This window comes from Oncorhynchus mykiss, chromosome 5 (genome assembly GCF_057628025.1).
Source record: "Oncorhynchus mykiss isolate SJ-2025 chromosome 5, ASM5762802v1, whole genome shotgun sequence".
Taxonomy (NCBI): domain Eukaryota; kingdom Metazoa; phylum Chordata; class Actinopteri; order Salmoniformes; family Salmonidae; genus Oncorhynchus; species Oncorhynchus mykiss.
The window spans coordinates 79305635-79328989 of NC_143026.1; the positions used below are offsets into that span (position 1 = coordinate 79305635).

At 48.9% G+C, this 23355-nt stretch overlaps 1 protein-coding gene across 2 annotated transcripts in view; it reads left to right on the forward strand.

The window, feature by feature from the left end:
* gng12b (guanine nucleotide binding protein (G protein), gamma 12b) overlaps positions 1-23355 on the forward strand; it is a 70659-nt gene that overhangs the window by 19255 nt on the left and 28049 nt on the right. Inside the window, exon 1 of one of the 2 annotated variants that reach the window (XM_036978451.2) lies at positions 22268-22429. The exons of the other annotated variant lie outside the window; for it this stretch is intronic. The gene's annotated coding sequence lies outside the window, so the exon portion shown is untranslated. Of the gene's footprint in view, positions 1-22267; positions 22430-23355 lie in introns of those variants that run through there. 2 annotated transcript variants of the gene reach the window in all.

Here is a 23355-nt window from a genome sequence, read left to right on the forward strand (position 1 = left end):
TGCTATGAACTGGCCCGCCCGTTCCCCAGACCTGAATCCAATTGAGCACATCTGGGACATCATGTCTCGCTCCATCCACCAACGCCACGTTGCACCACAGACTGTCCAGGAGTTGGCGGATGCTTTAGTCCAGGTCTGGGAGGAGATCCCTCAGGAGACCATCCGCCACCTCACCAGGAGCATGCCCAGGCGTTGTAGGGAGGTCATACAGGCACGTGGAGGCCACACACACCACTGAGCCTAATTTTGACTTGTTTTAAGGACATTACATCAAAGTTGGATCAGCCTGTAGTGTGGTTTTCCACTTTAATTTTGAGTGTGACTCCAAATCCAGACCTCTATGGGTTGATAAATATGATTTCCATTGATAATTTTTGTGTGATTTTGTTGTCAGCACATTCAACTATGTAAAGTCTACACCTGTTGTATTCGGCGCATGTGACCAATACAATTTGATTTGATGACACTCATGCACCCTGTGCACCCTGTTTTGTTGACTTTGGGAGGTGGTGCAGTTTGTCAGCACTAATAGGAACTTAGTAACAAACCATACCTGTAACCGCATGTTCTAGGAAGGAAGAGTTCTTCCCTCTGTGTGGGATACAATGGAATTTGGATATATAGTGGGGTCTGAAATGATTTACACCCTTGATTTAAGATGAGCAAAAATGACTGTATAAAATAAATAATTCAAATACTGAGCTATATTGTATGCAAAAAAAGGGATATTATATTATTTTATACTAATAGAATTGCTCAGAGAAATAGATTTAGTTTAACAAATAATATTTTTTTCTCAAATGTAGGAGTCCAAATTATAGACACCCCTGTTTTCAATACCTTTCAATACCTCACCTTGCGAGGATAATGGCACAGAGCCTTGATATCCTTCATCTGCGCTTATGGACTGCCCTCTTTAACAGGTTTATACATTGGTTTCAAGTCAGGAGACCATTTCTTTTTGGATTTTTACATGTGCTTGGGGTTATGGTCTTGCTGGAAGATACACTTGTGGCCAAGTTTCAGCCTCCTAACAGAGGCAACCAGGTTTTTGTCTAAAATATCCTGCTACTGAGTGAAGTTCATGATGCCGTTGACCTTAACAAGGACCCCAGGACCAGTGGAGGCAAAATAGCCCCATAACATCAAAGATCCAACACCATATTTTATAGTAGGTATGGGGTTATTTTCTGCTCATGCATTCTCAATTCAACGCCAAACCCACCACTAGTGTGCGTGGCCAAAGAGCTTTATTTTCATGTCATCCAAAACGGCACTGTCACTTGGATTGGAACTGGTGTTTTGGTTAGATGACGACATGAAAATAGAGCTCTTTGGCCACGCACACCAAATCAAATGTTATTTGTCAAATGCGCCGAATACAACCGTGAATGTGCCGAATACAACCATGAACCAAGCCACACTGCTTCATAACAATGTGTCAGAGGAAACACCGTGCACCTGGCAACCTTGGTTAGCGTGCACTGCGCCCAGCCCGCCACAAGAGTCACTGGTGCGCAATGAGACCGGCCAAGCCTTCCCTAACCCAGACGACGCTAGGCCAATTGTGCGTCGGCCCACAGACCTCCCGGTCACAGCCAGTTGCGACAGAGCCTGGGCGTGAACCCAGGGTCTCTGGTGGCACAGCTGGCGCTGCAGTACAGCGCCCTTAACCACTGCGCCACCCAGGAGGCTATGACCAGCCTTTTAAAGCACTTCATGGCTACCGACGTAAGTGCTACGGAGCAGAAGTCATTTAGCCAGGTTACCTTCGCATTCTTGTGGAGAGGGACAATGGTTGAAACATTTAGATATTACAGACTCGGTCAGGGAGAGGTTGAAAATGTCAGTGAAGACACTTGCCAGTTGGTCCGCGCATGCTCTGAGTACACGCACTGGTAATCCTTCTGGCCCAGCGGCCTTGTGAATGTTGACCTGTTTAAAGGTCTGCTCACATTGGCAACGTAAAGCGTGATCACACAGTCGTCCTGAATAGCTGTTGCTCTCATGCATGCTACAGTGTTGCTTGTCTCAAAGTGAGCAAAAAAGGTATTTAGCTTTGTAGTCCGTAATAGTTTGTAAGCCCTGCCACATCCGACGAGCATCAGAGCCAGTGTTGTAGGATTCAATCTCAGTCCTGGATTGACGCTTTCCTTGTTTGGTGGTTCGTCTGAGGTATAGCAGGATTATTTATAAGCATCCAGATTAGTGTCCCATTCCTTGAAAGCAGAAGTGCTGGTCTTTAGCTCAGTGCGGATGTTGTTTGTAAATCCATGGCTTCTGGTTGGGATATGACTGAGGTGGTATACTCCTCAATACCACCAGTGGTGGGTTTGGCGTCGAAATGAGAATGCGTAAGCAGAAAAGAACCCAATACCTACTGTAAAATATGGTGGTGAATCTTTGATGTTATAGGTCTGTTTTGATCTCCAAAAGATTGACTGAGCAGAGCAGAATGCCCCCTCCTCTTCTCTTCTTCTCTCCTCCCCAAACCCCTCCTTTCTTCCCATCTCATCCCCAAACCCCTCTTCTCTTCCCCTCTCCTCCCCAAATCCCTCTTCTCTTCCCCTCTCCTCCCCAAACCCCTCCTCTCTTCCCCTCTCCTCCCCAAACCCTCCTCCTCTCTTCCCCTCTCCTCCCCAAACCCCTCTTCTCTAACCCTCTCCTCCCCAAACCCCTCCTCTCCTCCCCAAACCCCTCCTCTCTTTCCCTCTCCTCCCCAAACCCATCTTCTCTAACCCTCTCCTCCCCAAACCCCTTCCTCTCTTCCCCTGTCCTCCCCAAACCCCTCCTATCTTCCCCTCTCCTCCCCAAACCCCTCTTCTCTTCCCCTCTCCTCCCCAAACCCCTCCTCTCTTCCCCTCTCCTCCCCAAACCCTCCTCCTCTCTTCCCCTCTCCTCCCCAAACCCCTCTTCTCTAACCCTCTCCTCCCCAAACCCCTCCTCTCTTCCCCTCTCCTCCCCAAACCCCTCCTCTCTTTCCCTCTCCTCCCCAAACCCCTCTTCTCTAACCCTCTCCTCCCCAAACCCCTTCCTCTCTTCCCCTGTCCTCCCCAAACCCCTCCTCTCTTCCCCTCTCCTCCCCAAACCCCTCTTCTCTAACCCTCTCCTCCCCAAACCCCTTCCTCTCTTCCCCTGTCCTCCCCAAACCCCTCCTCTCTTCCCCTCTCCTCCCCAAACCCCTCTTCTCTAACCCTCTCCTCCCCAAACCCCTCTTCTCTAACCCTCTCCTCCCCAAACCCCTGAGGCACTGCTGCTCATTGTTCACATACTGTATCTCAGTTAGGCCAACAGGAGGCTGTCCCCTCTCCCTCACTGCCAGGTGTCTCACAGAGATACAAGGCCAGTAGAGCAGTTCAAACAGCTGGCTATCTGTTCCCCTGCAGAACTACTTTCCTCAGAATTTTCTGCTCTGAATTTCTGTGCTAAATGTGGCCTGTCAGTTATTATCCAGATTCTAGGGCCTTATATCGAATATATAGCTGTGGGTGCAGTTTTAGGCAGCTATTTCTATCTTAGTAAGATATCCACCTGCACCACTAACTAGGCTCTAGAGATTGGCACCAAATGGCACCCTTTTCCCTGTATACCGTAGTGCACTACTTTTGGTCAAAATAAGTGCACTATATAGAGAATAGGGTGCCGTTTGGGATGTATACTGAGACTGGAAGTCTAGGTGTCAGATGGCTGCTCCGTAACCTCTCACACTGGCCTCTCGCTGCCCCTGACCTGTGCATGTGTTGTTTAGCACAGCTGTAGTTGTAGTCCACTATGGGCTTTACAGAAGTAGGACACCACAGCACAGCAACAGCTTCATAAATCTATCTTACACAACAGATGACACCCTGTACTCTACTGTACTGTGCAGCGCAACGCAGATGGTTTTCACTGTGTGGACATTTTGTGCTGTATTTAACATAACTGCTGTGTTACAAAGATGCAGTGAATTAAGTTTTCCTTTCTTTATGTGATAATCCATGTTTGTGGTGGACAATGTACTTACAGTATATCATAAAAAACGTATAAATATAGCATTTATTAATAGCCCACGGTCTAGTTCTGTGTCTGTACATAGTGGGACAAGTCCCTGGAGAAGTCTGCTATTGTCTCCTCCTCTCCTGCACAATGCCAGTATGGGGAGGAAGTGTTCTATATGTAGACCTGCTGCATTAGTAACCTGGGGTACATCCCAAATGGCACCCTATTCCCTTGAAAGTGCCCTATGGGCCCTGGTCAAAGTAGTAGACTATAAAGGGAATAGAGTGCCATTTGGGACGTACGCAGGTAGACCTGCTTCTGCATTATTAACATGGGATGTAGATGTGGCCCTGGCCCTCTGTTGTCTAGTCTGTGCCCTATATCACTCCTCAGTACATCTGGGTCACAGCAGATCAGGTTCCCAGGGCTGCCCTTTTCTCACAGAATAATGTCATGCCACTGCCAGGGTTTATGATTTAGTGACTGATACAATGTGTTTGGAGGCTGTGTTTAAAATGTCCTTGTGTTGTACAATACCTTCTTATTTTTAACAAACAAGGATTGGCAGTCAAACACAGTCTAGATTTCAGCTTGGCTGAATTAAACCTTTTTTTATGGCATATACTCTATGTGCTACATGGTCTGATGTTACACACAACCTCTATTTGGCCTCCTCTATCTGGCTTCCACTATCTGGCCTCCTCTATCTGTGCACGTGCCCTGACTGTGTCCACTCCTAAAACCCAGTCCCTTCCTGTCTTGTGATCTGTGTCTGTAAGTGGATAAGAATTTTGGCCTTTCTCCAGCGTGGGACTTGTCCCGGGTATGCCGTCCAGTCGGGCGTCACTTAGTTCCTAGCAGACGCAGGCAAGAGTCTGCCAGCCTAGCGAATCGGAGCACAGAGAGCAGTCAGGGGTTTTTCCCAAATAGTACCCTATTCCCTATATAGTGCACTACTTATGACCAGAGTCCAATGGCACTCTATTCCCTATGGGCCCTGTTCAAAAGTAGTGCACTAAATTGGGAATAGAGTGCCATTTGGAACTTAATCAGGATCTTGATGTGGCTCTGAAGAATCTGCCCAGCCATCGACTGTCCGCATGCCTTGAATTCCTTCAGGAGCTGCTTTTTCCTTTTGATTCTGTTTCCCAACTCTGTGACTGATATCAACTGTTAGATCCTACCAGACCAGATTTGGCAATCCAGGTATAAGTTACATTTAATTGCATCCATCTCCCAGCATTGCGGAGTTGGTGGTTTGCAGCTTTGCAGTTTTTGATAAAAGTTCATTAGGGGTTGAATCTGGGTGGTGCAACAGAGTGTTGCAGAAGCAGATACTGTGTTCAATTAGTGTTTTACTGTAGATTCGTCCCAAATGGCACCCTATTGCCTATTTAGTGCACTACATTTAACCAGGGCCGTAGAGAATAGAGTGCCGTAGGACTCTGATCAAAAGTAGTGCCGTATATAGGGAATATGGTGCTATTTGGGACGTATCCCAACACTACCCCTCACATACGCTCTCCCTGAGATCTCATAACTTGAATGAATACTTCCTTGTACTCCCGGTGGAGTTTGAGCCCGATACCAGGAAAACCCATCCTCTTCAGCTGCATCACTATGTGGTGAGCTTATGCACGTCAATGCTGGAGGAACATGCCAGCATACAGAAAAGCACAAGAATAAAGAGTAGGTTGACTTGGGCTGCTGCTAAGGAAGAAAAGCATCAGTGGTCAGTGTAATCTTGGTCATAGAGTACTTCTTCTGCAAGGTTATTCAGAACATGTTTCTAGGATAATTTGATGTGTATTTGGCACAGCAATTAGACATCTCCTCGTCTCTGTACCTGTTTAGAGCAGGGCCTGGTCTCTCCCCCCTCGTCTCTGTACCTGTTTAGAGCAGGGTCTGGTCTCTCTCTCCTCGTCTCTGTACCTGTTTAGAGCAGGGCCTGGTCTCTCCCCCCTCGTCTCTGTACCTGTTTAGAGCAGGGCCTGGTCTCTCTCTCCTCGTCTCTGTACCTGTTTAGAGCAGGGCCTGGTCTCTCTCCTCGTCTCTGTACCTGTTTAGAGCAGGGCCTGGTCTCTCCCCCCTCGTCTCTGTACCTGTTTAGAGCAGGGCCTGGTCTCTCTCTCCTCGTCTCTGTACCTGTTTAGAGCAGGGTCTGGTCTCTCCCCCCTCGTCTCTGTACCTGTTTAGAGCAGGGTCTGGTCTCTCTCTCCTTGTCTCTGTACCTGTTTAGAGCAGGGCCTGGTCTCTCTCTCCTTGTCTCTGTACCTGTTTAGAGCAGGGCCTGGTCTCTCTCTCCTCGTCTCTGTACCTGTTTAGAGCAGGGCCTGGTCTCTCTCTCCTCGTCTCTGTACCTGTTTAGAGCAGGGCCTGGCCTCTCTCTCCTCGTCTCTGTACTTGTTTAGAGCAGGGTCTGGTCTCTCTCTCCTCGTCTCTGTACCTGTTTAGAGCAGGGCCTGGTCTCTCTCTCCTCGTCTCTGTACCTGTTTAGAGCAGGGCCTGGCCTCTCTCTCCTCGTCTCTGTACTTGTTTAGAGCAGGGTCTGGTCTCTCTCTCCTCGTCTCTGTACCTGTTTAGAGCAGGGTCTGGTCTCTCCCCCCTCGTCTCTGTACCTGTTTAGAGCAGGGCCTGGTCTCTCTCTCCTCGTCTCTGTACCTGTTTAGAGCAGGGTCTGGTCTCTCTCTCCTCGTCTCTGTACCTGTTTAGAGCAGGGCCTGGTCTCTCTCCTCGTCTCTGTACCTGTTTAGAGCAGGGTCTGGTCTCTCCCCCCTCGTCTCTGTACCTGTTTAGAGCAGGGCCTGGTCTCTCCCCCCTCGTCTCTGTACCTGTTTAGAGCAGGGCCTGGTCTCTCTCTCCTCGTCTCTGTACCTGTTGAGAGCAGGGTCTGGTCTCTCCCCCCTCGTCTCTGTACCTGTTTAGAGCAGGGTCTGGTCTCTCCCCCCTCGTCTCTGTACCTGTTTAGAGCAGGGCCTGGTCTCTCTCTCCTTGTCTCTGTACCTGTTTAGAGCAGGGCCTGGTCTCTCTCTCCTCGTCTCTGTACCTGTTTAGAGCAGGGCCTGGTCTCTCTCTCCTCGTCTCTGTACCTGTTTAGAGCAGGGCCTGGCCTCTCTCTCCTCGTCTCTGTACTTGTTTAGAGCAGGGTCTGGTCTCTCTCTCCTCGTCTCTGTACCTGTTTAGAGCAGGGTCTGGTCTCTCCCCCCTCGTCTCTGTACCTGTTTAGAGCAGGGCCTGGTCTCTCTCTCCTCGTCTCTGTACCTGTTTAGAGCAGGGTCTGGTCTCTCTCTCCTCGTCTCTGTAGCTGTTTAGAGCAGGGCCTGGTCTCTCTCTCTCCTCGTCTCTGTACCTGTTTAGAGCAGGGTCCGGTCTCTCCCCCCTCGTCTCTGTACTTGTTTAGAGCAGGGCCTGGTCTCTCTCTCCTCGTCTCTGTACCTGTTTAGAGCAGGGCCTGGTCTCCCCCCCCTCGTCTCTGTAGCTGTTTAGAGCAGGGCCTGGTCTCTCTCTCCTCTTTTCTGTACCTGTTTAGAGCAAGGCCTGGTCTCTCCTTGTCTCTGTACCTGTTTAGAGCAGGGCCTGGTCTCTCCCCCCTCGTCTCTGTACCTGTTTAGAGCAGGGCCTGGCCTCTCTCTCCTCGTCTCTGTACTTGTTTAGAGCAGGGTCTGGTCTCTCTCTCCTCGTCTCTGTACCTGTTTAGAGCAGGGTCTGGTCTCTCCCCCCTCGTCTCTGTACCTGTTTAGAGCAGGGCCTGGTCTCTCTCTCCTCGTCTCTGTACCTGTTTAGAGCAGGGTCTGGTCTCTCTCTCCTCGTCTCTGTAGCTGTTTAGAGCAGGGCCTGGTCTCTCTCTCTCCTCGTCTCTGTACCTGTTTAGAGCAGGGTCCGGTCTCTCCCCCCTCGTCTCTGTACCTGTTTAGAGCAGGGCCTGGTCTCTCTCTCCTCGTCTCTGTACCTGTTTAGAGCAGGGCCTGGTCTCCCCCCCCTCGTCTCTGTAGCTGTTTATAGCAGGGCCTGGTCTCTCTCTCCTCTTTTCTGTACCTGTTTAGAGCAAGGCCTGGTCTCTCCTTGTCTCTGTACCTGTTTAGAGCAGGGCCTGGTCTCTCCCCCCTCGTCTCTGTACCTGTTTAGAGCAGGGCCTGGTCTCTCCCCCCTCGTCTCTGTACCTGTTTAGAGCAGGGCCTGGTCTCTCTCCTTGTCTCTGTACCTGTTTAGAGCAGGGCCTGGTCTCTCTCTCCTCGTCTCTGTACCTGTTTAGAGCAGGGCCTGGTCTCTCTCTCCTCGTCTCTGTACCTGTTTAGAGCAGGGCCTGGTCTCTCTCCTCGTCTCTGTACCTGTTTAGAGCAGGGCCTGGTCTCTCTCTCCTCGTCTCTGTACTTGTTTAGAGCAGGGCCTGGTCTCTCCCCCCTCGTCTCTGTACCTGTTTAGAGCAGGGTCTGGTCTCTCCCCCTCGTCTCTGTACCTGTTTAGAGCAGGGCCTGGTCTCTCTCTCCTCGTCTCTGTACCTGTTTAGAGCAGGGCCTGGTCTCTCCTCGTCTCTGTACCTGTTTAGAGCGGGGCCTGGTCTCTCTCTCCTCGTCTCTGTACCTGTTTAGAGCAGGGTCTGGTCTCTCCCCCCTCGTCTCTGTACCTGTTTAGAGCAGGGCCTGGTCTCTCCTCGTCTCTGTACCTGTTTAGAGCAGGGCCTGGTCTCTCTCTCCTCGTCTCTGTACCTGTTTAGAGCAGGTCCTGGTCTCTCCTTGTCTCTGTACCTGTTTAGAGCAGGGCCTGGTCTCTCCTCGTTTCTACCTGTTTAGAGCAGGGCCTGGTCTCTCTCACCTCGTCTCTGTACCTGTTTAGAGCAGGGTCTGGTCTCTCCCCCCTCGTCTCTGTACCTGTTTAGAGCAGGGTCTGGTCTCTCCCTCCCGTCTCTGTACCTGTTTAGAGCAGGGTCTGGTCTCTCTCTCCTCGTCTCTGTACCTGTTTAGAGCAGGGCCTGGTCTCTCTCTCCTCGTCTCTGTACCTGTTTAGAGCAGGGCCTGGTCTGTCCTCGTCTCTACCTGTTTAGAGCAGGGCCTGGTCTCTCTCACCTCGTCTCTGTACCTGTTTAGAGCAGGGTCTGGTCTCTCCCCCCTCGTCTCTGTACCTGTTTAGAGCAGGGTCTGGTCTCTCCCTCCCGTCTCTGTACCTGTTTAGAGCAGGGTCTGGTCTCTCTCTCCTCGTCTCTGTACCTGTTTAGAGCAGGGCCTGGTCTCTCTCTCCTCGTCTCTGTACCTGTTTAGAGCAGGGCCTGGTCTTTCCCCCCTCGTCTCTGTAGCTGTTTAGAGCAGGGCCTGGTCTCGCTCTCCTCGGCTCTGTACCTGTTTAGAGCAAGGCTTGGTCTCTCCTTGTCTCTGTACCTGTTTAGAGCAGGGCCTGGTCTCTCTCTCCTCGTCTCTGTACCTGTTTAGAGCAGGGTCTGGTCTCTCTCTCCTCGTCTCTGTAGCTGTTTAGAGCAGGGCCTGGTCTCTCTCTCCTCGTTTCTGTACCTGTTTAGAGCAAGGCCTGGTCTCTCCTTGTCTCTGTACCTGTTTAGAGCAGGGCCTGGTCTCTCCCCCCTCGTCTCTGTACCTGTTTAGAGCAGGGCCTGGTCTCTCTCTCCTCGTCTCTGTACCTGTTTAGAGCAGGGCCTGGCCTCTCTCTCCTCGTCTCTGTACTTGTTTAGAGCAGGGTCTGGTCTCTCTCTCCTCGTCTCTGTACCTGTTTAGAGCAGGGTCTGGTCTCTCCCCCCTCGTCTCTGTACCTGTTTAGAGCAGGGCCTGGTCTCTCTCTCCTTGTCTCTGTACCTGTTTAGAGCAGGGCCTGATCTCTCTCTCCTCGTCTCTGTACCTGTTTAGAGCAGGGTCTGGTCTCTCCCCCCTCGTCTCTGTACCTGTTTAGAGCAGGGTCTGGTCTCTCTCTCCTCGTCTCTGTAGCTGTTTAGAGCAGGGCCTGGTCTCTCTCTCCTCGTTTCTGTACCTGTTTAGAGCAAGGCCTGGTCTCTCCTTGTCTCTGTACCTGTTTAGAGCAGGGTCTGGTCTCTCCCCCTCGTCTCTGTACCTGTTTAGAGCAGGGCCTGGTCTCTCTCTCCTCGTCTCTGTACCTGTTTAGAGCAGGGCCTGGCCTCTCCCCCCTCGTCTCTGTAGCTGTTTAGAGCAGGGCCTGGTCTCTCTCTCCTCGTCTTTGTACCTGTTTAGAGCAGGGTCTGGTCTCTCTCCTCGTCTCTGTACCTGTTTAGAACAGGGCCTGGTCTCTCTCTCCTCGTCTCTGTACCTGTTTAGAGCAGGGCCTGGTCTCTCTCCTCGTCTCTGTACCTGTTTAGAGCAGGGCCTGGTCTCTCTCTCCTCGTCTCTGTACCTGTTTTAGTGCAGGGCCTTGTCTCTCTCTCCTCGTCTTTGTACCTGTTTAGAGCAGGGTCTGGTCTCTCTCTCCTCGTCTCTGTACCTGTTTAGAGCAGGGCCTGGTCTCTCTCTCCTCGTCTTTGTACCTGTTTAGAGCAGGGTCTGGTCTCTACCCCCTCGTCTCTGTACCTGTTTAGAGCAGGGTCTGGTCTCTCCCCCTCGTCTCTGTACCTGTTTAGAGCAGGGCCTGGTCTCTCTCTCCTTGTCTCTGTACCTGTTTAGAGCAGGGTCTGGTCTCTCCCCCTCGTCTCTGTACCTGTTTAGAGCAGGGCCTGGTCTCTCTCCTCGTCTCTGTACCTGTTTAGAGCAGGGCCTGGTCTCTCCTCGTCTCTGTACCTGTTTAGAGCAGGGCCTGGTCTCTCCTCGTCTCTGTACCTGTTTAGAGCAGGTCCTGGTCTCTCCTTGTCTCTGTACCTGTTTAGAGCAGGGCCTGGTCTCTCCTCGTCTCTACCTGTTTAGAGCAGGGCCTGGTCTCTCTCACCTCGTCTCTGTACCTGTTTAGAGCAGGGTCTGGTCTCTCCCCCCTCGTCTCTGTACCTGTTTAGAGCAGGGTCTGGTCTCTCCCTCCCGTCTCTGTACCTGTTTAGAGCAGGGTCTGGTCTCTCTCTCCTCGTCTCTGTACCTGATTAGAGCAGGGCCTGGTCTCTCTCTCCTCGTCTCTGTACCTGTTTAGAGCAGGGCCTGGTCTTTCCCCCCTCGTCTCTGTAGCTGTTTAGAGCAGGGCCTGGTCTCGCTCTCCTCGGCTCTGTACCTGTTTAGAGCAAGGCTTGGTCTCTCCTTGTCTCTGTACCTGTTTAGAGCAGGGCCTGGTCTCTCTCTCCTCGTCTCTGTACCTGTTTAGAGCAGGGTCTGGTCTCTCTCTCCTCGTCTCTGTAGCTGTTTAGAGCAGGGCCTGGTCTCTCTCTCCTCGTTTCTGTACCTGTTTAGAGCAAGGCCTGGTCTCTCCTTGTCTCTGTACCTGTTTAGAGCAGGGCCTGGTCTCTCCCCCCTCGTCTCTGTACCTGTTTAGAGCAGGGCCTGGTCTCTCTCTCCTCGTCTCTGTACCTGTTTAGAGCAGGGCCTGGCCTCTCTCTCCTCGTCTCTGTACTTGTTTAGAGCAGGGTCTGGTCTCTCTCTCCTCGTCTCTGTACCTGTTTAGAGCAGGGTCTGGTCTCTCCCCCCTCGTCTCTGTACCTGTTTAGAGCAGGGCCTGGTCTCTCTCTCCTTGTCTCTGTACCTGTTTAGAGCAGGGCCTGGTCTCTCTCTCCTCGTCTCTGTACCTGTTTAGAGCAGGGTCTGGTCTCTCCCCCCTCGTCTCTGTACCTGTTTAGAGCAGGGTCTGGTCTCTCTCTCCTCGTCTCTGTAGCTGTTTAGAGCAGGGCCTGGTCTCTCTCTCCTCGTTTCTGTACCTGTTTAGAGCAAGGCCTGGTCTCTCCTTGTCTCTGTACCTGTTTAGAGCAGGGTCTGGTCTCTCCCCCTCGTCTCTGTACCTGTTTAGAGCAGGGCCTGGTCTCTCTCTCCTCGTCTCTGTACCTGTTTAGAGCAGGGCCTGGTCTCTCCCCCCTCGTCTCTGTAGCTGTTTAGAGCAGGGCCTGGTCTCTCTCTCCTCGTCTTTGTACCTGTTTAGAGCAGGGTCTGGTCTCTCTCCTCGTCTCTGTACCTGTTTAGAGCAGGGCCTGGTCTCTCTCTCCTCGTCTCTGTACCTGTTTAGAGCAGGGCCTGGTCTCTCTCCTCGTCTCTGTACCTGTTTAGAGCAGGGCCTGGTCTCTCTCTCCTCGTCTCTGTACCTGTTTAGAGCAGGGCCTGGTCTCTCTCTCCTCGTCTTTGTACCTGTTTAGAGCAGGGTCTGGTCTCTCTCTCCTCGTCTCTGTACCTGTTTAGAGCAGGGCCTGGTCTCTCTCTCCTTGTCTCTGTACCTGTTTAGAGCAGGGTCTGGTCTCTCCCCCTCGTCTCTGTACCTGTTTAGAGCAGGGCCTGGTCTCTCTCCTCGTCTCTGTACCTGTTTAGAGCAGGGCCTGGTCTCTCCTCGTCTCTGTACCTGTTTAGAGCAGGGCCTGGTCTCTCCTCGTCTCTGTACCTGTTTAGAGCAGGTCCTGGTCTCTCCTTGTCTCTGTACCTGTTTAGAGCAGGGCCTGGTCTCTCCTCGTCTCTACCTGTTTAGAGCAGGGCCTGGTCTCTCTCACCTCGTCTCTGTACCTGTTTAGAGCAGGGTCTGGTCTCTCCCCCCTCGTCTCTGTACCTGTTTAGAGCAGGGTCTGGTCTCTCCCTCCCGTCTCTGTACCTGTTTAGAGCAGGGTCTGGTCTCTCTCTCCTCGTCTCTGTACCTGTTTAGAGCAGGGCCTGGTCTCTCTCTCCTCGTCTCTGTACCTGTTTAGAGCAGGGCCTGGTCTTTCCCCCCTCGTCTCTGTAGCTGTTTAGAGCAGGGCCTGGTCTCGCTCTCCTCGGCTCTGTACCTGTTTAGAGCAAGGCTTGGTCTCTCCTTGTCTCTGTACCTGTTTAGAGCAGGGCCTGGTCTCTCTCTCCTCGTCTCTGTACCTGTTTAGAGCAGGGTCTGGTCTCTCTCTCCTCGTCTCTGTAGCTGTTTAGAGCAGGGCCTGGTCTCTCTCTCCTCGTTTCTGTACCTGTTTAGAGCAAGGCCTGGTCTCTCCTTGTCTCTGTACCTGTTTAGAGCAGGGCCTGGTCTCTCCCCCCTCGTCTCTGTACCTGTTTAGAGCAGGGCCTGGTCTCTCTCTCCTCGTCTCTGTACCTGTTTAGAGCAGGGCCTGGCCTCTCTCTCCTCGTCTCTGTACTTGTTTAGAGCAGGGTCTGGTCTCTCTCTCCTCGTCTCTGTACCTGTTTAGAGCAGGGTCTGGTCTCTCCCCCCTCGTCTCTGTACCTGTTTAGAGCAGGGCCTGGTCTCTCTCTCCTTGTCTCTGTACCTGTTTAGAGCAGGGCCTGGTCTCTCTCTCCTCGTCTCTGTACCTGTTTAGAGCAGGGTCTGGTCTCTCCCCCCTCGTCTCTGTACCTGTTTAGAGCAGGGTCTGGTCTCTCTCTCCTCGTCTCTGTAGCTGTTTAGAGCAGTGCCTGGTCTCTCTCTCCTCGTTTCTGTACCTGTTTAGAGCAAGGCCTGGTCTCTCCTTGTCTCTGTACCTGTTTAGAGCAGGGTCTGGTCTCTCCCCCTCGTCTCTGTACCTGTTTAGAGCAGGGCCTGGTCTCTCTCTCCTCGTCTCTGTACCTGTTTAGAGCAGGGCCTGGTCTCTCCCCCCTCGTCTCTGTAGCTGTTTAGAGCAGGGCCTGGTCTCTCTCTCCTCGTCTTTGTACCTGTTTAGAGCAGGGTCTGGTCTCTCTCCTCGTCTCTGTACCTGTTTAGAGCAGGGCCTGGTCTCTCTCTCCTCGTCTCTGTACCTGTTTAGAGCAGGGCCTGGTCTCTCTCCTCGTCTCTGTACCTGTTTAGAGCAGGGCCTGGTCTCTCTCTCCTCGTCTCTGTACCTGTTTAGAGCAGGGCCTGGTCTCTCTCTCCTCGTCTTTGTACCTGTTTAGAGCAGGGTCTGGTCTCTCTCTCCTCGTCTCTGTACCTGTTTAGAGCAGGGCCTGGTCTCTCTCTCCTCGTCTTTGTACCTGTTTAGAGCAGGGTCTGGTCTCTCTCTCCTCGTCTCTGTACCTGTTTAGAGCAGGGCCTGGTCTCTCCCTCCTCGTCTCTCTCTCCTCGTCTCTGTACCTGTTTAGAGCAGGGCCTGGTCTCTCTCTCCTCGTCTCTCTCTCCTCGTCTCTGTACCTGTTTAGAGCAGGGCCTGGTCTCTCTCTCCTCATCTCTCTCTCCTCGTCTCTGTACCTGTTTAGAGCAGGGCCTGGTCTCGCTGACCGACTCAAACATGTCCATTCTGCCTGTCCAGTGGATGATTTTGCTGGACATTGCATGAGTTTGTGTTTGTGTGTGAGTTCACAGGGCTGCTGCCTGTTACAGTAGCATTGCGAGGGAGACAGACTGTTGAGGGGTTCTGCTTCCTGTCTGATAAGACCAGATCCCAGCTCAGCAAATACAGCTGGGGGGCACTGACTGCATGGCTTCTGGCTCTTGACAGGAGTGTTTGTGTGTGTGCATGAGTGTATACATGCACATGTAAGTGTTTACTATGCCTCCTGATTGCATTCAGTTTGAATTTGAGCGTTCTATTCACAAACTCTTTTGAACTAAAAAAGCACGGATTGGCATGTTGTGGAGCCAGATGCCATGTCATTGGGCCATGTGACAGGTGCAGCATTCCTTGGCTATAGACAGGCTCACATTCCTGTTTAAACTGAATGCCATCAGAATAGGGAAAAAAGATAGCTTCTTTGCATGAATGGCATCAGGGAAGAATGTCATATGTTCTACAGCTGAGTCACCGGTGCAGGTTTCTGTCTGTCTGTCTGTCTGTGAGGGTAGAGTTTAGTCTGGTCCCTGGCAGCTGATCTGAGACAACCAGACCAGACAGGGCTTCAAGGCTTGTTTGTGTCACACTCCATTATCATTGGAATGCTAATGCTAGCACCGGGCCTGTTATGCTGTCTAGTCTGGAGGAGACACTACTCTCACACACACACACAAATTAAAATGTACTGGTCACATGCGCCGAATACAACAGTAGACCTTATAGTGAAATGTTTACTTTTGAGCCCCTAACCAACAATGCAGTTTAAAAAAATATGGATAACAATAAGAAATAAAAGTAACAAGTAGTAAAAGAACAGCAGTTAAATAACAACAGCGAGACTATATACAGGGGGGTACCGGTACAAAGTCGATGTGTTGGGGCACCGGTTAGTTGAGGTAATATGTACATGTAGGTAGAGTTATTAAAGTGACTATGCATAGACTATAACAACAGAGAGTAACAGCGGTGTAAAAGAGAAAAGAGTTGAGGGGGAGGGGGGGGGGGGGCAATGCAAATATTCTAGGTAGCCATTGGATTAGGTGTTCAGGAGTCTTATGGCTTGGGGGTAGAAGCTGTTTAGAAGCATCTTGGACCTAGACTTGGCGCTCCAGTACCGCTTGCCTTGCGGTAGCAGAGAGAACAGTCTATGACTAGGGTGGCTGTAGTCTTGGACAATTTTTAGGGCCTTCCTCTGACACGGCCTGGTATAGAGGTCCTGGATGGCAGGAAGCTTGGCCCCAGTGATGTACTGGGCCGCACGCATTACCCTCTGTAGTGCCTTGCTTCCGGAGGCCGAGCAGTTGCCATACCAGGCAGTGATGCAACCAGTCAGGATGCTCCCGATGGTGCAGCTGTAGAACCTTTTGAGAATCTGAGGACCCATGCCAAATCTTTTCAGTCTCCTGAGGGGGAATAAGTTTTGTCGTGCCCTCTTCACGACTGTCTTGGTGTGCTTGGACCATGTTAGTTTGTTGGTGATGTGGACACCAAGGAACTTAAAGCTCTCAGTGTGCTCCACTACAGCCCAGTCGATGAGAATAGGGGAGTGCTCGGTCCTCTTTTTCCTGTAGTCCACATTCATCTCCTTTGTCTCACATGTCACTGTGAGCCATTAAAGTCCATGTCATGTGTGATGGGTAAATGCGACATGCTGGTTCCACTGCCATGGCTGGACCTGGAGAGTCTCTGTCAGGTCTTAGCTGGTGTGAGTGCTGTCTCGTGCCTGCATTGGCTCAGGCTACGGGTTCTTTGATTGTTGGAATGTGCCTATCTGTCATTGACTGTTGTGTGGCTTTTTAGTGAGGGATCTCACCCTAACTTGAAAGTAAAACTCTATTTTAAACTCTCTAATAGTTAAACCAAGACCGAGACAGTCGTGGCCAGGTCGCAGTTGCAAATGAGGACCTTTTCTCAACTAGCCTACCTGGTTAAATAAAGGTGAAAAAATACATTAAAAATAAATAAATTTAAAAAACAGTAGGGTACTTTGTCTGGGTAGGATGGATGGATTGATATCTTGGTAGGTCAGGCCATCCTCCTAGCCCACTGATGCATGCACAACTGACACTAAAAGTAGGGCAAAGTAGGAGGAGAGGGAGGGACCTCTCAGTCTCATTCCTGTAGGGGGGCTATTCTCTGTTCTCCTCGTTCCCCTGGGGGTTGTTATCAGTGTAATGCAGCCCCATCACAACCTGTTAACAACCCCCCTGTGGTAATACACTCCATTAGGCACTGACTCAAAGCTAGAGCCTTCGAACCAATACTGTTCCTTCTATGGGGCAAATCCTTACCCACTGGGCACAGACGTCAGGTCAACGTCTAGATTTTATTGGTTTATTGGTTTCAACTAACGTGACCCCAACGTGAAATCAACCAAAAACATCACCATGTTTTAGGTAAAACGTTGGGTGAAAAAAATACTTTGATTGGATTTGAAAAAAATATATACGTTTTCAACGTTGATTCAACGTTATCACGTTGCTATTTATGGTTGAAATTATGTGTAAACATGATTGTTTTTGCCCAGTGGGTACTATTGAGGGCCTGGTTTCCCAAAAGCATAATGATGAACTTAGCCTTAAGATGCATTTGGGAACCCGGCTCCTGGTCAGTCATGCATTGATGTCAATGGGAGACATAGTGAACATTTGAAGTTAGGATTTCCCCTTATGAGAGTAGCTATTGACTTGCAGTAATGCTTTAGGCAACCAATGTTGCATTGTTTGTCATTGTGTTTTCCGGCCAGGCTTCTGGCCAGAGACAAATTGCTATAGCTACTTCCTGATGCGAATTGAAATCATGTGAATCAGGGAAGCATACCTGGCTCTCAGCCTGTTACACATAATGGCAATGTTAGAGAGACTGACTCCTACCCCAGGTTTGTGTTCGAGACCACCTAAAGCGAGACTGATTCAAGACCGACACCGGAGCAAATTGAGTCGAAGTCAAGACCTAGACCGGAGGGGGGACGAGACTAAGTCAAGACCGAGAACGGAAGGGGGTAAGGGGTGTGAGAGCAAGTCAAGACCGAGAACGGAAGGGGGTAAGGGGTGTGAGAGCAAGTCAAGACCGAGAACGGAAGGGGGTAAGGGGTGTGAGACCAAGTCAAGACCGAGAACGGGAAGGGGGTAAGGGGTGTGAGACCAAGTCAAGACCTAGAACGAAAGGGGGTAAGGGGTGTGAGACCAAGTCAAGACCTAGAACGGAAGGGGGTAAGGGTTCATTTACGTTCTCATTTACAACTGCTACCTGGTCAAGATAAAGCACAGCAGTTCGACACATACAACAACACAGAGTTACACATGGAATAAACAAACATACAGTCAATAATACAGTGGAAAAAATACAAATCTATATACAGTGAATGCAAATGAGGTATGATAAGGGAGGTAAGGCAATAAATAGGCCATGGTGGCGAAGTAATTACAGTATAGCAATTAGACACTGGAATGGTAGATGTGCAGAAGATTAATGTGCAAGTAGAGATACTGGAGTGCCAAGGAGCAAGATAAATAAATAAATACAGTATGGGGATGAGGTAGTTGGATGGGCTGTTTACAGATGGGCTATGTACAGGTGCAGTGATCTGTGAGCTGCTCTGACAGCTGGTGCTTAAAGCTAGTGAGGAAGATAAAAGACTCCAGCTTCACTGATTTTTGCAGTTTGTTCCAGTCATTGGCAGCAGAGAACTGGATGGAAAGGCGGCCAAAGGAGGAATTGGCTTTGGGGGTGACCAGTGAGATATACCTGCTGGAGCGCGTGCTACGGGTGGGTGCTGCTATGGTGACCAGTGAGCTGAGATAAGGCGGGGCTTTACCTAGCAGAGACTTGTAGATGACCTGGAGCCAGTGGGTTTGGCGACGAGTATGAAGCGAGGGCCAGCCAACGAGAGCATACAGGTCGCAGTGGTGGGTAATATATTGGGCTTTGGTGACAAAACGGATGGCACTGTGATAAACTGCATCCAATTTGTTGAGTAGAGTGTTGGAGGATTTTATAGATGACACAGCCGAAGTCGAGGATCGGTAGGATGGTCAGTTTTACGAGGGTATGTTTGGCAGCATGAGTGAAGGATGCTTTGTTGTGAAATAGGAAGCCGATTCTAGATTAAATTTTGGATTGGAGATGTTTAATTTGAGTCTGGAAGGAGAGTTTACAGTCCAACCAGACACCTAGGTATTTGTAGTTGTCCACATATTCTAAGTCAGAACCGTCCAGAGTAGTGATGCTGGACAGGTAGGCAGGTGCGGGCAGTGATTGATTGAATAGCATGCACTTAGTTTTACTTGCATTTAAGAGCAGTTGGAGGCCACGGAAGGAGAGTTGTAAGGCATTGAAGCTCGTCTGGAGGTTTGATAACACACTGTCCAAAGAAGGGAGAAGTATACAGAATGACGTTGTCTGTGTAGAGGTGGATCAGATAATCACCAGCAGCAGCGAGAGTGACATCATTGATGTATATAGAGAAGAGAGTCGCCCAAGAATTGAACCCTCTGGAGACTGCAAGAGACTGCAAGAGGTCCGGACAACAGGCCCTCTGATTTGACACACTGAACTCTATCAGAGAAGTAGTTGGTTAACCAGGCGAGGCAATCATTTGAGAAACCAAGGCTGTTGAGTCTGCCAATAAGAATGTGCCAACAGTAATGTTACGAGTAAAGTAGGAAGTCCAGGTTTCTATAGGCTATAAGATATTACTTAGTCATGAAAGTGTGGATATGGCAATCGCGGTTTTATGCGCTGACTGAATGGGAGCTGATAATTCTACGTTTTTATACTCCGCTGGTCTCTGAAAGAAATTACAAGTCCTCATTGTCCAAGACCGAGTAAAATGGAGTAAATTGGATCCATCACGACATCAAGACCAAGACACTCAATATGTGGTCTTGAGACAGGACTCGAGTACCACAACACTGTCCCTACCGTACAAAATAAAATGTAATTTCTTACTTCCCCCGCAATCTCGATCTGTCTCCAACACGAGGCACTGCATGCTTTTTTCTCTCATATAGCCTTTCCTATGATCTTGTGCACATACAGCTGTAGGAGACTGGATCAAATTAGGATCCTACAGCTGTAAAGGGCACTAGTTTTATGGGAATCATTCTCTCTCTGTCTGTCTGTCTGTCTGTCTGTCTGTCTGTATGTCTGTCTGTCTGTCTGTCTGTCTGTCTCTCTCTCTCTCTCTCTCTCTCTCTCTCTCTCTCTCTCTATGTGTAACCTGACACTCTCTCTATGTGTAACCTGACGCTCTCTCTATGTGTAACCTGACGCTCTCTCTATGTGTAACCTGACACTCTCTCCATGTTTAACCTGACTCTCTCTCTGTGTAACCTGACGCTCTCTCTATGTGTAACCTGACACTCTCTCTATGTGTAACCTGACACTCTCCCTATGTGTAACCTGACACTCTCTCTATGTGTAACCTGACACTCTGTCTATGTGTAACCTGACACTCTCTATGTTTAACCTGACACTCTCTCTGTGTGTAACCTGACACTCTTTCTATGTGTAACCTGACACTCTCTCTATGTGTAACCTGACTCTCTCTATGTGTAACCTGACACTCTCTCTATGTGTAACCTGACACTCTCTCTATGTGTAACCTGACTCTCTGTGTAACCTGACACTCTCTCTATGTGTAACCTGACACTCTCTCTATGTGTAACCTGACACTCTCTCTATGTGTAACCTGACACTCTCTCTATGTGTAACCTGACTCTCTCTATGTGTAACCTGACACTCTCTCTATGTGTAACCTGACACTCTCTCTATGTGTAACCTGACACTCTCTCTATGTGTAACCTGACACTCTCTCTATGTGTAACCTGACACTCTCTCTATGTGTAACCTGACACTCTCTCTATGTGTAACCTGACACTCTCCGTCTCACTGGGAGAAAAGGGATATTGGCCCACCCGGTTCAGTTTGAGGAACTGTTTTGTTTTCAGTTTGCTCGAGTCATGCAATGATTTCCAAGAAACTAAATGAAAAATGCTTGGCCATGATCCATGTGACATTGAAGTCAATTACAAGATTCAGACTAATCTGCACAACATCCTCACTTCATATAGTGCATTTGGAAAGTATTCAGACCCCTTAACTTTTTCCACATTTTGTTACGTTACAGCCTTATTCTAAAATGGATGACGCTGTTTTCATCAATCTACACACAATACCCCACAATGACAAAGCAAAAACAGGTTTTCAGAAAAAGTTTTGCAAAATTATAAAATATTTAAAACTGAAATTTCACGTTTACATAAGTATTCAGACACTAAGCACCTTTGGCAGCAATTACAGTAGGGTATGGGTATGACGCTACAAACTTGGCACATCTGTATTTGAGGAGTTTCTCAGATTCTTCTCTGCAGATCCTCCCAAGCTCTGTCAGGTTGGATGGGGAGCGTTGCTGCACAGATATTTTCAGGTCTCTCCAGAGAGATGTTCCATCTGGTTCAAGTCCGGGCTCTGGCTGGGCCACTCAAGGACATTCGGAGACTAGTCCCGAAGACACTCCTACGTTGTCTTAGCTGTGTACTTAGGGTTGTTATCCTGTTTGAAGGTGAACCTTCGACTCAGTCTGAGGTTCTGAGCGCTCTGGAGCAGGTTTTCATCAGAGATCTCTCTGTACTTTGCTCCATCTATCGTTTCCTCAATCCTGAATAGTCTCACCAGTTTCACATTGTCATTATATGGTATTGTGTGTAGATTGATGAGATTTTGTATTTATTTTAATCCATTTTAGAATATAGCTGTAACGTAACAAAATGTGGAAAAGGTGAAGGGGTCTGAATACTTTCTGAATGCACTGTATAATAGGTCTGATTTCTAACTTGAGATCTGTGCACATATCTAGTTTTTGCACAAATCTTCCATTGACATCAATACATGATTTAGGTGATCATCGGTGTTAAGTGTGCACGTCTATGTACATAAACAGATCTTTAGATAGTCCCGAAGACCACAGAATGTTGAAAAGATGACCATCGGGAAATTAGGAACATATTTAGCAGCTTCATATGAATGGTGTCATTGAATGTACAGTATATGGAATAGGAAGGCAGGCAGTTTTTCTATACAGCTCTTTATTCTGCATGTGAGCATCTTGTCCACACGGACTCTCACATACAGTACTCCAAGTTTAGCACGGTGCACAGAAATAGCGGGTTAAAATAACTGTAAAAAGTCTGTATTTTTTGTCTCTTTGATTCATGACTATTTTGTTTTCCCCATGTTGCTTAACTGAATATCAATGAATATCATAATACACTGTGTACAAAACATTAAGAACACCTGCTCTTTCCATGACTGACTGACCAGGTGAATCCAGGTGAAAGCTATGATCCTTGATTGATGTCACCTGTTAAATTCACTTCAATCAGTATAGATGAAGGGGGGAGACAGGTTAAATAATTATTTTTAAGCCTTGAGACAATTGAGACATGAATTGTGTATATGTGCCATTCAGAAGGTCAACGGGCAAGACAAAAGATTGAAGTGCCTTTGAGCGGGGTACGGTAGAAGGTGCCAGGCGCACTGATTTGAGTGTGTCAAGAACTGCAACGCTGCTGGGTTTTTCACACTCAACAGTTTCCCGTGTGTATCAAAAATTTACCACCACCCAAAGGACATCCCGCTAACTAGACACAACTGTGGGAAGCATTGAGTCAACATGGGCCAGCATCCCTGTGGAATGCGTTCGACACCATGTAGAGTCCATGGCCCGACTAATTGAGGCTGTTCTGAGGGCAAACGGTGTGCAACTCAATATTAGGAAGGTGTTCCTAATGTTTTGTACACTCTGTGTACCGTGCATATGTTTGAGTGCACTGCAGTGTATACAGCATCAAACTTTGTCCTTTGTGTGAATGTTTGAGTGAGTTGTAAGCAGGGCTAGAGGTGAGTGCAGTGAGTAATTCTGCAGGATTTCAGGGTGCAGTCAGTCAGGTGGCTTCCAAGAAGAGAGAAGTCATGCTGGCTTGTTATGAGAACAACAGTTCCTTCCTCTTACCCTCCCAACAGAGAGAGAGAGAGGGGGGGGGGGGGGGTGGCAGAACGAGAGAGAGAGAGAGACAGAGAGAGAGAGAGAGAGAGAGAGAGAGAGAGAGAGAGAGCGAGAGTGTCCATCCTCTGCTCTAAAGTCCACTCTGGGGGAGGAGGATGGGTGGCATTCCAGTCAGTGAGGTCAGCCTGTTTTGTTATTCTCTACCCCTCGCTCTCCTTTTTACTTCTGTATTCTGTTAGCAGTGATATAGACTCAGTCAGGTGGTAGGCCTAGTGAGTATCTCTCTTTCCACAGTGGCATGATAGGGAATGGTATCATGCATCCCCACCAACCCCCATCCTTTCCCCAGAGTGCTACTGATGATGCCATGATTAGATCATACTCGTTCTCATTCCAGACTTTTCACATTCCCTCCAAATAAGGAAAGACATTTCCAGTGCAAACTGTTTTAAAGTCTTAACTAGGGTCTACCACACAAATCTTTACTTCCTCCCTCAGGTGTAGCCTGTAAAAGAAAAGATACTTTAGGACCAGAAAATAAGTTATTCCTATGCCTGGAGTAGCTGTCTGTTGTGTTGTAGCCTGACCACCAGAGACTTTGTGAGCTGCACGTTTGACCTGTGTCCCAGTGTGGAATCAGATCTGAAGTATTATATAGTGCATTCTGAAAGTATTCAGATCTGAAGTATTATATAGTGCATTTGGAAAGTATTCAGATCTGAAGTATTATATAGTGCATTCGGAAAGTATTCAGATCTGAAGTATTATATAGTGCATTCTGAAAGTATTCAGATCTGAAATATTATATAGTGCATTCTGAAAGTATTCAGATCTGAAGTAATATACAGTACATTCGGAAAGTATTCAGATCTGAAGTATTATATAGTGCGTTCGGAAAGTATTCAGAACCCTTGTCTTTTTCCACATTGTGTTACGTTACAGCCTTATTCTAAAATGTATTCGCTAGTTTTTTTTACCCTCATCAATCTACACACAATAGCGCATTATGACAAAGCAAAAACAGGTTTTTAGAAAATTTTGCAAATGTATTAAAAATAAAAAACTATCACATTTACATAAGTATTCATACCCTTTACTCATTACT